Source organism: Petromyzon marinus, chromosome 6, assembly GCF_048934315.1.
Source record: "Petromyzon marinus isolate PM22_M1 ecotype Great Lakes invasive population chromosome 6, UKy_Petmar_22M1.pri1.0, whole genome shotgun sequence".
Lineage (NCBI taxonomy): Eukaryota > Metazoa > Chordata > Hyperoartia > Petromyzontiformes > Petromyzontidae > Petromyzon > Petromyzon marinus.
The window spans coordinates 10,046,468-10,061,200 of NC_133672.1; the positions used below are offsets into that span (position 1 = coordinate 10,046,468).

Sequence of the window (14,733 nt, forward strand, 5' to 3'; positions counted from 1 at the left end):
AAGTAGAGAATGAGAGGTAGAGAATGAGAGGTAGAGAACGAGAGGTAGAGAATGAGAGGTAGAGAATGAGAGGTAGAGAATGAGAGGTAGAGAATGAGAGGTAGAAAATGAGAGGTAGAGAATGAGAGGTAGAGAACGAGAGGTAGAGAACGAGAGGTAGAGAATGAGAGGTAGAGAACGAGAGGTAGAGAATGAGAGGTAGAGAATGAGAGGTAGAGAATGAGAGGTAGAGAATGAGAGGTAGAGAATGAGAGGTAGAGAACGAGAGGTAGAGAATGAGAGGTAGAGAATGGAGGTAGAGAATGAGAGGTAGAGAATGAGAGGTAGAGAACGAGAGGTAGAAAATGAGAGGTGGAGAATGAGAGGTAGAGATTGAGAGGTAGAGAATGAGAGGTAGAGAATGAGAGGTAGAGAATGAGAGGTAGAGAATGAGAGGTAGAGAATGAGCGGAAGAGAATGAGAGGTAGAGAACGAGAGGTAGAGAATGAGAGGTAGAGAATGAGAGGTAGAGAATGAGAGGTAGAGAACGAGAGGTAGAGAATGAGAGGTAGAGAATGAGAGGTAGAGAATGAGAGGTAGAGAATGAGAGGTAGAGAATGAGAGGTAGAGAACGAGAGGTAGAGAATGAGAGGTAGAGAATGAGAGGTAGAGAATGAGAGGTAGAGAATGAGAGGTAGAGAATGAGAGGTAGAGAATGAGAGGTAGAGAATGAGAGGTAGAGAATGAGAGGTAGAGAATGAGAGGTAGAGAATGAGAGGTAGAGAATGAGAGGTAGAGAACGAGCGACAGAGAACGACCAGGGGAGAATGATAAGTAGAGAATGAAAGGTAGAGAATGAGAGGTAGAGAACGAACACAAACATACACGGTGGCCAAAGTTCACGGAGACCATTTCTCCCCATAAACTTGGGGCTCCCTTTCTTTGTCAATTGTCCCCCCCCCCCGTTATAGCCTTAACAGACTGTTGGGGCAAGTGCTGTTCGCGCGGCACACCACGCACACACAGAAACTCTCCCCAACGAGGACAGTTTATTAGAATGATTCTCATCGTTGTAACTAAAAAAAAAACAAGGAGCGGTTACCCACCCAGTGCCTTGAAATGGTACACATGTCCGAACAGGTCATGCCCACACCTCAACCAACACCGCCCTGCACCGACGAGACCAACTTGGTGAAGAAGAGTCACACCCCACCCACCACACTCTTGTAAACCGACACGGCGTGGGTGGGTAGGACCTTAACAAAGGCGTCGAAAGTATTTTAACAAAACAAATAATTGCAACGGTTTTAATTGTCATACTATTCAATACACACACACATGAATGGAACGCGTAGCGTCGGAGCCTCTGTATGCCACTGAGCGTTCCAAGTTACAATAATGTTACTAGATGGCGGTAGTGAACAGGGCCTGACTCACACAATGGACTGGGGCACAAAGGGACTGTGTGAGTGCGCATAGGGGAAGGGGTCGCCACGTGCGGCTCGCATGGCCCGGAACCGTGGGCCAAGGAACAGGGCAAGGGGGGGGGGGCGCGGGGGGGGGGGTGAGATTCCATTCACAAGGATCTACACTTGCATCTAGGCTTTGGAGGGAAAGGCGGGGGCATTCTGGCTTTGTATCCCGTGGTTATTATCTCATCTGATGATCGTCTTGTTGTTGTTGTTGCTGCTGCTGTCCTATCATAGTTCGAGATGTGAGATCGGTGCCGTGCTGGAGCGACGCTGGCATCAGCTCATGGGCTGGAGGTGGGATATTATAGCGCGCGATCGTGCACGGAGGCTGGTGGTGGGTTTAGGAGGAGGAGGGGGGGGAGGTTCTTCATCCAGCTGTGGATTCATCCTGACCGCCGCTCCAGCTGCTGTTGTATGCACAGTACCGCATATTTTATGTAAGTTCTATTAAAATTTCACAGACAATGAAATGCAACTAGTTTGCTCCCCCCCCCCCCCCCGAGTTGATCTAGCTAAGATTTTAAATGAAAATAAAAACACTTAAAAAAAAAAATTACAACTAAATTCCCTAAATTGAACATGTACAATTTAAGCCGAATGTGTAAAAAAAAAAACCATACAGTCACAGTAAACATATATGCACGCTAAAGGAGGGCACATAATCAACTGTTATAGATCTCCCCCACGTCCCTCCGTGAATAATGCCCGCACTCTGGACGGATCGGGATGCCTGCGATGAGACGTGGAACGCCGTGGACGGGAAGAGCTGTCCTCCAACAGCAACTGTCGCCAAATTGGAAACGTGCGACTTACGTAATAAGACTAATTGAACCATTTGCTGCCAGTTTCATTTATGTATTCACGTAATCACGTTACGTCTACGGAACTTCATCTGGAATGCGTAGGTATATTGAACGTTCTATTCTGTACGAATCGCAATCCGTGAGGGTTGTTGGCGGAGGGCAGGGCGATCGATCGCCGCCATAGTCGCTGAGCAGCGTTACAAATAACGCGTGGGTGATGAATGTGGAAATGTAAGAAGATGTAAAATATAACCTTTGTGAACTCGGTCGCCTAATTTAATCTCGTCATTCGCAGCTCGTCAGGTACATGCATTTACTCATGTCCAAAAAAAAAACCAAACACCTTATCGTATTTTATCCACGCAAAGACAAAGGTTCCCCATATAGCCTTTGACAGACTCTTGGGGCAAGTGCTGTTGGCGAGCACCTATGAAGGCCGACACGGCACGCGGTGTGGGGGGGGGGGGTGTTGGTGGCGAGGACCACGCCCGGCCTCCTTCGTCTCCACACCGCCGATGTTTGATGCACACCGCACCAGGTACTCATTTGAGGCCGATTCGACCATGTGGAGGCCCAGGACCGGTTCAGACATTCACTGATGTTGGCTGTGAGCGAGACTCGAAGTCGGGTCGCCGAGTTCGTAGCGCCACCGCTCCGCCTAAAAACACGCACGCACATGGTCCGGGTTGTTTCGTCCTTGATTTTACCCCAAATTTAATTGAGCAAGCTGCGAGCCCAATGACGCCACCATTGCTCGCGACAGCAGCCGAAGTGCTTTGACTTCGCGGCGGATTGCATCGTGGCTCTGCACGCTGGGACGAGCGGTGTGGCAAATGGGCCAAACAAAAAAACAAACAAGAGGAGAAGAGAGGGGCCGATCAGGCGGGTGGGGGGGGAGGGGGGCAAGGGGAGAGGGGGGCGGGCGAGAAAAGAAGGGGAAGAAAAATCAGCATAGCGTTGGTTAGTACTCGGACCAGAGCACGCGAATTGTGAGAATTTCTTCTCGTTTCCCAGACTTCCGCACAGCGTCGCAAACTCCACCATGTGTCTCTTGGCATCGTGGTGGGTGAACGCTCACCGGCGGCACATCGTGTCCTACTTGCACTGCTGCACCGCTGTCAAATAATAATAAGAATCAGAGCTCAAGCACCACTGGCCCCCGTTGCCTGGAATAAATCTGGCGGAATGCGCCGCGATGGAGCTGCCGTGCATCGCGCCCGGCGTGCGCGTGTGGGGAGCGGTGGTGCAGCGGTGAGCGCGTGTGGGGAGCGGTGGTGCAGCGGTGAGCGCGTGTAGGGAGCGGTGGTGCAGCGGTGAGCGGGTGTAGGGAATGGTGTGCAGCGGTGAGCGCGTGTGGGGAGCGGTGGTGCAGCGGTGAGCGCGCCGCGCTCCGGACACGGCACAAACTCGGGTTCGATTCCCGCTCACGGTCAACCACCAACACCAGTGACGATTATCTGAACCGGTCCCGGGCCTCCCCTAGGTCGACTCAGCCTCAAATGACGACCAGGTGCGTTGTAGGAACGTCGCCACTTAGGGAGACAAAGGCGACCGGGCGCGGTGCTGGCCACCCATCCACTCACCTCGTGGTGCCGTGCGGGCCTTCATAGGTACTCGCTAACAGCACTTGCCCCAAAAGTCTGTCAAGGCTATACGGGGGATCTTTGTCTTCTTGTGTGTGTGAGTCAGTGAGCGCGTGGTCACGGAGCTTTGAGCGCACTGAGCGTGTGCGCCTGCGCCATGGGCCGCTTAATCCATAACAAATTAGTACATCGCCCCGCGAGTTCTAAGACGATTAACACACTGTTTTCTAACATTACACGGGGCAGATTGAAAAGCAAATTTCATGCCTTTCAGCCTGAGCCCTCGTTTAACCGCCAGCCAGAATACTTTCCCCTCGCAGAGAAGAGACAGCGGCGAACGGCGGGGTGGGAGAGGCATGATAATGACTCCGCAAATTAGCGCCGGCGTACACGCGACAAATTTGATTGCGCGCAAGATAAGCAGTTAATCCCCTTAACATTGGACAATACAGTTGCTCTCGGACAGATAAGGCGCCGGTGTTGGCTCATAATTCGAGCGGGCCGGCGTCCGCTCGCCTTGCCCCCCCATTCCGCCGGCTCTAATCTCGTAGCGGCATCTGAAGCTTGCTCGTAGCGGCGGCTGCGCTCTCGCGATATCGGAGCGAGCCGGGCAGATGGCGGTGAACCGGCCTCGACACTTTATTAATCCTGACAAGTTCTTCCCCACTAACGGCGCAAAAAAATAATAATCATAAAAAAAATAAAAAAAACCGACCGGTCCGCTCCGTGTCCTCTCGCCGCCGCTCATTCGGCGCTCTCGCAAGGACCACGGCAGACAGTCCCGCACGCGGTGGTGTCATCTGGCATCACGGAAGGATCCAGGTAGAATCTCACGCACGCATCTCGCGGTGACATTCCAGCCGTGGGCCTAACGTTCTGTGCGTGGCCGCTCAACGTTCTTGTAATGCACAGCGTAGCACATTTTTAGGGTTGTGCGTTCTATAGATTGATGGATAAATGTTTAGGGTTGTGCGTTCTATATATTGATGGATAAATGCGGCATTCATAACCTACCTTGTTTGCCCTGTCCACATGCACCTGCGATTAAGCAAGAGTGGCTACCTACGGTGCGAAAGAAGTTCAACACACATATACTGTATTACAAAAAAGCACATTAACTTGCATGGGATGCCGAGTCCAGGTGATGTTTGCTGTATTGCAGATGCTTTTTTTCTCTCGTAGATTTATTGTGATAAGATTGTCAGGTTCGGATACAACTGATGTTTTTCAGCACGCACTTTATTGTCCATGTTTATTAATCTTCTTGGCTCATGGTGCATAGAGTGATTGCTACGGGAGTGCACCTTTGCATACACAGACATATTCAATAGCAATCGTTTTACAAACGTTCGTGCAAGACATTTTTAAACATAGCCAACCGTGGCCATAATTTAAAAGAAAATCGTATAAATATCCTTGCAATATTTCCCAGAAGTGTACAAGGGGTCCCGATAGAGTAAGGAAGTGGTATTTCTGGGCGAGAGCGTGATTCACGAACCTTGGTCCCAGACACAGACATTGTTTCTACAGTACTTACGCCACATGCCACCGTTACTATTATTATGAAATACTAACGACGACGAATTGCCTTCCCATCTATACTTCCCGCTGGACAGAGGCGGGAGGCTTTCAAAAACTTGCACCATTGCTTCAAACGGGAGATCCAATCGATCCGACGACCTCTGGATTCATTGTCCAGCGCGCCGCTAACCATTCACACCGGAGCAGTATCGCATATTGTGTTGTGTTCTCACTGTACTTTACACACACACACATTGTATTAGCGGTTGATTACTGATTGTGTGTGTCAGCCTACCTTGAGTGAAGCGGGCTACATTCCGGTTCTCCTGATACTCCGACAGAACCCGCCCTGTGGCTACGGTTCGGATGATACATCACGTTGGGGACACATCCGATGACTTTCAGAAGAAAACACAAATCTGCACCGCTGCGAGGCCGAGGCTTTGTTGTGTGTTCTGTGTCTTCGTTCGTGAGCCGCGGTCAATCCACTGCTGGATGAAGGCCCTCCCTCTCCTCGACCCGCAATCCGCCTCTCGCGATGCCGTGATGTCGCCATCCGCCTAAGCTCCAGCGATACGGAACCGATGTCATCATCGCTCCATCTCCTCGGCGGGCGTAGTTGCTATCGCGTCCTATGCACTGGCATACCCAACTCGGTTATTATTCGTGTTCTTGACCATCGATCGTCATGGCCAGCGGCTCGGACGACGATGATGATGATAATGCATTGCGCGTCGACTATTCTTCTTCACATGAAAGACGAGTCGAAACATTGCCGATTGTTGTTGAACGCGTTTTCGCGCGCGCGTGCGCGCATGGGCATGTACACGTGTGTGTGCATGTACACGTGTGTGTGCGTGCATGTACACGTGTGTGTGCATGTACACGTGTGTCTGCGTGCATGTACACGTGTGTGCATGTACACGTGTGTGTGCATGTACACGTGTGTGGATGTACACGTGTGTGTGCATGTACACGTGTGTGTGCATGTACACGTGTGTGGATGTACACGAGTGTGTGCATGTACACGTGTGTGGATGGACACGTGTGTGTGCATGTACACGAGTGTGTGCATGTACACGAGTGTGTGCATGGACACGTGTGTGTGTGCATGTACACGAGTGTGTGGATGAACACGAGTGTGTGCATGAACAAGAGTGTGTGTATACGTGCGTGTGCATGTACACGAGTGTTGCAAGTACATGTGTGTGTGTACACGTGTGTGCATGTACACGAGTGTGTGCATGTACACGAGTGTGTGTACACGTGTGTGGATGAACACGAGTGTGTGCATGTACACGTGTGTGTACACGTGTGTGCATGTACACGAGTGTGTGCATGTACACGTGTGTGGATGTACACGTGTGTGTGCATGCACACGTGTGTGTGCATGTACACGTGTGTGGATGTACACGAGTGTGTGCATGTACACGTGTGTGGATGGACACGTGTGTGTGCATGTACACGAGTGTGTGCATGTACACGAGTGTGTGCATGGACACGTGTGTGTGTGTGCATGTACACGAGTGTGTGGATGAACACGAGTGTGTGCATGAACAGGAGTGTGTGTATACGTGCGTGTGCATGTACACGAGTGTTGCAAGTACATGTGTGTGTGTACACGTGTGTGCATGTACACGAGTGTGTGCATGTACACGAGTGTGTGTACACGTGTGTGGATGAACACGAGTGTGTGCATGTACACGTGTGTGTGTACACGTGTGTGCATGTACACGAGTGTGTGCATGTACACGAGTGTGTGGATGAACACGAGAGTGTGCATGTACACGAGTGTGTGCATGTACACGAGTGTGTGTGTACACGTGTGTGCATGGACACGTGTGTGTGCATGAACACGAGTGTGTGTATACGTGCGTGTGCAAGTACACGAGTGTTTGCAAGTGCATGTGTACACGTGTGTGTATACACGTGTGTGTGTGTGTACACGTGTGTGTGTATACACGTGTGTGTGCATGGACACGAGTGGGGAGCGGTGGTGTAGTGTTTAGCGCGCTGCGCTATGAACCTGGCGACCCGAGTTCGATTCCCGCTCACGGCCAACACCAGTGACGATTATCTGAACCGGTCCCGGGCCTCCCCTAGGTCGACTCAGCCTAAAATGATTACCTGGTGCGGTGTGTAAACATCGCCACTGGGGAGACAAAGACGGTCGGGCGTGTTGCTGGCCACCCACCCCCTCGTGTACCGTTCCGGCCTTCATAGGTGCTCGCTAACAGCACTTGCCCCTACAGTCTGTTCAGGCTACACGGGGGATCTTTTGTACACGTGTGTAAGCATGTACACGTGTGTGTGTGCATGCACACGTGACGGAGTGAGTGGCAGACAATTAAGGGAGAGGTACGCGTCCGAAAGAGTTTTTTTTTCACAACCGAGGAAGGAGATGGAACGATGAAATCAAGGTAGGTGCCTGGTAAACTGTTACACCGCGAAAATCGTGAGAAACTGTGACCGCTTTTTTGAGAGTCCTTTGTTCATCCGGCCACCCAGCAGGTGATTTGCTGCTGCTGCAGATGCTGCTGCTGATGCTGCTGCTGCTGCTGCAGATGCTGCTGCTGCGGATGCTGCTGCTGCTGCAGATGCTGCTGCTGCGGATGCTGCGGATGCTGGCGACGAGCACACGCGCGCGCACGATTCGCTAAGGCGCAATGCCCTCGCGAGCGGCCGACGGAGAGCTTCACATCCCGGGGTCGCTACAAAGCGGGACGCTGTTTTGATGCCGAAGGAGTCGCTGATGGGTACAGGAACCCAGGCGCCCGTGGCTACGGCGCAGTGTTACACTCGCAAGCACAGCTCCATCAGCGAGGGTTCCCCCTGCCCCTCCCCTCTCAGACCTCTCCCTCCTCCACCTCTCTAAAAGGCCTTGCTCTTTTTCATTCGGCCATGCGATATTTTATTTCCTCTCTCGGCTCTATAGAGGAACCGCCGAGGCCAGGGTCCAGGAAGGAGAGAGCCGCGCACCGCTTGTCTGCAGCGCGTGGGTAGTAGGTGCACCAGCACTCGGCTTCTTCTCTTTCCACAGACACACACACACCAATGGGAGAGGTCAAACATAGTTCTTGCTCAAGTGAGCATCGAGGCGGTGCCCGGCTCCCGTATACAGCCCTGCATCAGTGGTGGAAATTCCACATTCCTATGGCGGAAGAGAGTCAAATTCATAAGACAATCGCTGTTGACTTCCACACGGAGTGCTACTAATTGTATCTATCCCCGCAGGGATTGTGGGCTGAGTCAACTTCTTTACCTTACAATCTTCCGATTCGAGTTGCTGACCCTACTGGTTGAGCCACCTGGCCGGGGAGCGGTGGCATAGTGGTTGGCGCACTCCGCCTGCTATGAATAGTTCGTTCGATTCCCGTCTACGGCTAACATCAGTGGTAAGTGATATATGATTCCGATCCACCCACCCACCACCACCATCCCCTGCACCAATCCGCACTCACTAGCGTGGTGAAATATGGCCAAACAACCCGCATGACCCTCGCCCAGCAGTGGACGTACGCTAAACTAAATCACACACACACACGCGGCGTTTAAATAATCACGCACAATATGCATCACGCATACGCGCTCGTGTATATATTAAAATGTATATATGCTGACACGGATTAACCCTATGTCATTGTAACCACATGAACCCACAAAACGCATTTTTACGTTGAAAATATTTACTATTTTTCGAGCTCATGAGTTGGAATAATTATTTAGATATACTGACTCGTATTCACCTTCTCACAGCACATTTTCGTGTACACGCATGAAGACGTGCACGCTCTTCGTATATCTATTGACGATGCCAGTTCGAAATATATCGACTGCATTGTGTACACGATTTAATATGGCACATATGTACAGTATCTACGTATGTTAAAATAATTAGTTTGAACGTAAGAAAGACATCAGCTGTTAAACACGTGCGTTTTCGTTATGAAAATAGATATATTTGGGTGTGTTAAGTGTTTTAAATAAAATCAACACATATATGGTACGTACTAATAATAATATAAACGATATGGTCATATTATCAGCAACACACGCGCGTGATGAGTGTGTCTGTGATTGCACTTGCCCCAAGAGTATGTGAAGGCTATGTGGGGGATCTTAGTCTTTGTCTGTGGTTAATTATCTAGTAAGAATGCTGTATAACGCTGCCGCTTTTGGTCAAATAAAACCAAACATATTACGCATAGTGGTATTTAGGGATAAAATATAGTAAATGTTAATTATTTACAGTGCAACAGAGGTCGATATCGAACACTGATGCGACTAAATGTCGTTATCCAACGCGTTTCCTTGTAAACGAAACATTTGTTATCGGATTTGATGTTTTACATTTTCTTGGATTGTTCTATTTTACAATCAACACTGAATTTACATTGTTTTGTGTACACATATATGCAGTGCTGTTGAAGCAGGTCAATTGCACACAATGCGTGCACGTTACTACCTTAGTGCTGAATGTCAATAGTACTAGCCTGAACATTTAGTGATATAGACAAACCGAGGATATTCGCATAAAAGAGGCAATTATATATACACATACATATATAGCCGCATGCCTAATAAAACATTGTTTCTACAGTATATATGTATACGCACACATCAAATATATACCCACGTTTAGCGGTGGTGGCACAGTGGTTAGCACATTGCGCCTGTGACCTCAGCTGATACGAGTTGGACTCCCGGCCACGGTTTAAACGCACACACACAAAAAACCCCATTCCATGATGAGTGACATCTCAATCGGCCCTGTCCCTCTCTCCCCGCTGGCCCAGGCCCCCCCCCCCCCCATCGAGACCCCCAACCCGCACTGACAAAGCGTGGTGAAGTATGGCGAATCAACAAAACACACACACCCCTAAACCGACGCGAGGTGGAGGGAAAGGGGGCGTTTGTACAGAAATGGACGAAAAATAAAAACGTATCGACTTCAGAAAGATAAACGCCTACTACGTTAGACCCGGGGTCTCCGGCGGCGTTACTGCGTCGTGCAAGCGAGCGACCTTTGGATGCATTGTGCGGCCAAGGACGCCGAGTCGGTGGATGCGAGGAGGAGGAGGAGGAGGAGATGCCCTCTCGTTGACGCGTGTTGGCAACACAAGGCGAGCCCTTGTTTGCGCAACACCCATGGCTGACACCACGGGGGTTATTCACCACCATCATCACCGCCACCATCATCGTCGTCGCCATAGCCTCCGAGAACCGCGCGCGCGCGAGCATCGTCGTTACCATCGTCGCGACTGGCACGCGCACTCTGAACACGCACACCAGCGTTATGTTTATGCAGTCACCAACACGATCATCGTCGTCGTTGTCAGTATCGTCCATTGTCTACCTACTGCTGGATGAATGCCTCCCCACGCCGCGCGCCGTGAGTCGGCCTCGTTACAGCTCCGCTTCCTCCGTTGTGGTTTCCCTTGTGGCGCGTTCCCTCTCCCTTCTCTGTGGCTGCCATTCCGTCTCCAACCTCGCCCATCGACATCATCGTCACCACCATTATAATCACCATCGTTATTATTATGATCACCACCATTATCATGATCATCACCATCGTCATCATCACCACCACCATCATCATCATCACCAGTATCATCATCATCATCATCACCAGCATCATCATCACCAGCATCATCATCATCACCACCAGCATCATCATCTCTTCTCGTCCTCGTTGTGTCCTGCATTTAATCGTCGGATGAAGCAGACGGATTGATTTGTGTTTCATATCAATGCTTTGCGTATATTAAATAATCTATCGCTATTCATACGTACATGTACAACGCTTAAATATGAAACACTAAAACACAAAGATCCCCTCGTATAGCCTTTACAGACTGTTAGAACAAGTGTGCCGTTAGCGAGCACCTGTGAAGGCTGGAACGGCATACGGGGGAGTGGGTGGCCAGCACCACGCCCGCCTTTGTCTCCCGAGTAGCGGTGTTTAACACATCGCACCAGGTACTCATTTGAGGCTGAGTCGATCTAGGGGAGGCCTAGATCAACCGGTTCAACTAATTGTCACTGGTGTTGGCCGTGAGCGGGAATCGAACTCGGCTCGCCGGGTTCGTAGCGCAGCGTAGCGCTGACCCCTGCTGCACCCCCGCTATATGAATCACCCAACCACACACAAAGACAAATCCTAACCAGAATGTTAGCGAGCATCTGTGAAGGTTATCATGGCAATGTAGAGGGGTGGTCCAGATGTCTTGTAACCCCAATTAATTAACCCCTAGCATGTGTTTGTTCCTTTGTATATTCGTTTCTGTTTTAAACAAACCTCAGCTACAAAAAATATATATATTACGCTTTAGAGAATTAAATGAGGTTCACAGGACATCCTGACCACCAGCATGTACATCGATTTCGCTTGCAGCATCAACTTCGTTTTGCAGAAAATCCAACGCGCCGACACGCTCAGAGACAAGAGATCTGGTGCATAATTAACGCGGGCGCTAAATGTGTGTTTTTATAAAATATCCCCCCTCTTTTTCTGTCTCTCTCTCTCTCTCTTTCTCTCTTTGTGCTGCAGGTTTCACGCCAGCGGAGCCCTCCTCGGTCGCCAGCTTTCGCCTCCCTCGACGCCTCTCTCCGCCACCTATGGAGAGACGCAGGGGGCAAAATCAGGAAGCGATTAGGAGCGGAGGTGATTCTGTAAATACTCTTAGACAGCGCAACAAAGCGCTGTTTGTGGAGAGCTTATTAGCACGGAGCCATTATAACGGCTGTCATGTTGTCCTTTCTTTGCTCGTTCGCTACCCCCGTTTCGCCTCTTCAATGTAGGGGGTGGAGGGGGGGGGGGGCACTCGGAGGACCCCGTATGGCCGCACCGTCTTTGTCTGCGCCTGATGGGGCGGAGACTTCGAAAGGGTGGGGGGGGGACGACAAAAAAGGGGGGGGGGGGTGGTGGTGGTGGTGGTGGTGGAACTACAAGACACAAAACAAAATAACCTCTCTAATTACACAACGCTTGTATTGCTCCTCGCGGCGAGGCCCCCGCTAACGACTCGCGGGAGGAGGGTCCAGAGAGCTTTGGAGGAGGGCCACTGAAAAGCGAAAACTTTTAGCCTCCGCCGTCTTTGTGTGGCCGCGAGCGACGAGCTGCAGCGAGCGGCGCGGTCGGCACAATGGGAGCGAGGGCGGAGCAAATGAAACAGTTTAGCTGCGAGTGGGGAGATGAAGAATGGGGGGGGGGTCTTTATTTGGGGGGGGGGGGTCTTTATTTGGGGGGGGGGGGGCGGCGGATATGCAGGGTAACGGGGGAGGGAAGTTACGCTGTTTTGTATTGAATATTCCAAACACAGAACTACGACTACACTAACGTATATTGCAGCCCGCGACGCGCGCACTGCGCACCCACATTTGATTGTAGCTCGCGTGGTGGAAGCATTGCACCGTTACCACCATCGTCAGGTTTCTAAAGCGACGGGCATTGCAGTCTATGACAGGGCTCCATCTGAACGCAGCGTGGTGTAGTAACAGCATCACTCGAAAATAAAAAAAAACCTCTGAATCGTTTTAGCTTGTCTTCTTCATTTAAGCTCTTTCATTATGACCGCGACGCTGTCCCTCACACTATTGCGGTGTGTGTGCGTGTGTGTATGCGTGCCTGCGAGCGAGCGATGTTTTGTTCACTGGCGTTATTGTACACGCGGTGCTTGCACGTAGCATGCGCAACGTGAAAAGCGAGCAGCATTCTTAGCCAGCGCCGCCGCAGTGAAACCGGTGACCTATATATTTCACAATAAACGTGGCCGCCGCTGCCGCTATAATCCTTGCGCTAATGAGGTCAGCGTCACATCACCACTCCCGGTGGCATTCCACGCGATCCGCCACCTCAATGGGCCCCGGTGTACGTGCTGCGCCTTAGCGCAGCAGATCAGCGTGGGGCTCGCGAGTCACAGGCGTGCGCCTCGATGAGGATTGAGATAGTTTTGGTCGCTTTTAGTTTCATACAGCCGTGGAGTGGTGGTGGTGGTGGGGGACCACAACACATGCGTAAGTAGCGCCGCTGTGGCCTTAAAAGAGGACATATGCATAGATGTAATAGGTGGCGTTTCGTGTGCAATGGCCCATCTTTAAGGGTTGTTCTTCATAGCAGTTGTTGTATGCGCTGTGAAGAAAGGGCCATTGTTCCAACACGTCGCCAATTATTTGTTTTATTCTCATCGGCCCACGAATGTTATTGACGTATGTGTTGAGTGTTGTTGATGACTGTTTAGCACTGCCAACCCAGCATCACCAAATAAGTACAGTCATGGAGTTGTATAATTATTGACTTATTTTAGTTGTGTATATACTGTATATACACACACGTATATTCGTACGTAAAACTGCTATGCGCTTGCCTCCAGTTGCCGGAACTGTAAACCATATATATATTTAAAAACGATGTTCAGACAAATCAAACGCAATGCTTCGGGAGATGGCCAGCAAACCCCTTCAAAAATCAGACAGACCGCCTGGACATTTCTCGAGTCGCCCTGAATGTATTATTTATTCCCGAATGTCTTACACTGCAGACAGTGGCCATCCAGATTGGCTGGAAATGCGAGAAGCCTTCCCGTCACTCAAGCTTGTGATTTTTTTCGTGTACAGTGCCTTTATACATACACAACCACAGTGGTCAATTCATGTGCAATTCATAACTCGCATTGTTACATCGCAGAATCGTTGAGGGTGACGGCCGCTTGGGAAGGCCGTCATTCAGCAGTGGATCGACTTTGACTGATGATGATGGTGATAATGATAGCGCATAAATAGGTACCGACCGAGTCAGCAACGTGTGAGGCATTCAAACTCTTAAACTGAACATTTTCATTTTATTTTACAAGGTAAAGCCCACTGAGCTATATAGCTCTTTTTCAGAAGCGACCTGGCCACAAATTATAGCCCAACGAAGTGGCTTATCACGAGGACATGGATAGCAGCCAAATACTCTAAACGCGTGTTTCTAAATGTGGAGGGAAAAAGCGGGGGAGAAAAATCCACGCGACCACGGGAACATGCAAGCGCCAAATGTACAGTCGTCAGGGTCGGGGGTCGAACCCACAACCTCCTGTATACCAGGCGAGGTAGTTGACATCTCGCCACCGCGGTGCCCTGTATACTGTATATATATAGTATACATCGAGGTGAATTTACCGCAACATGACCTCATCACAGTAAGCAAGGCACACACAGGTCACACGCGCATAAACAAACGAGTGCAACGCAGCGGAGGCTCCTTGCTTCAAGCGGCGCGGCGCAATTGTTGAGGTCAATTTGTCGTGATTTGTAGAAGGTTACTCGAGGTGCGACCTTGTGGGTGACGCGGATCCCTGGGGAGTGTTGCATTCATGTTGGCCGCACCTAGGC

General features: G+C 50.5%; 1 long non-coding RNA gene across 1 annotated transcript; it reads left to right on the plus strand.

Moving 5' to 3' along the window:
* The first annotated feature begins 4,402 nt into the window (after positions 1–4,402).
* LOC116939532 (uncharacterized) lies at positions 4,403–12,246 on the plus strand. The gene is made up of 3 exons (XR_004402423.2): positions 4,403–4,659; positions 8,593–8,753; positions 11,909–12,246. It is a non-coding gene; the product is annotated as an uncharacterized LOC116939532 (long non-coding RNA).
* Positions 12,247–14,733: the final 2,487 nt, after the last annotated feature.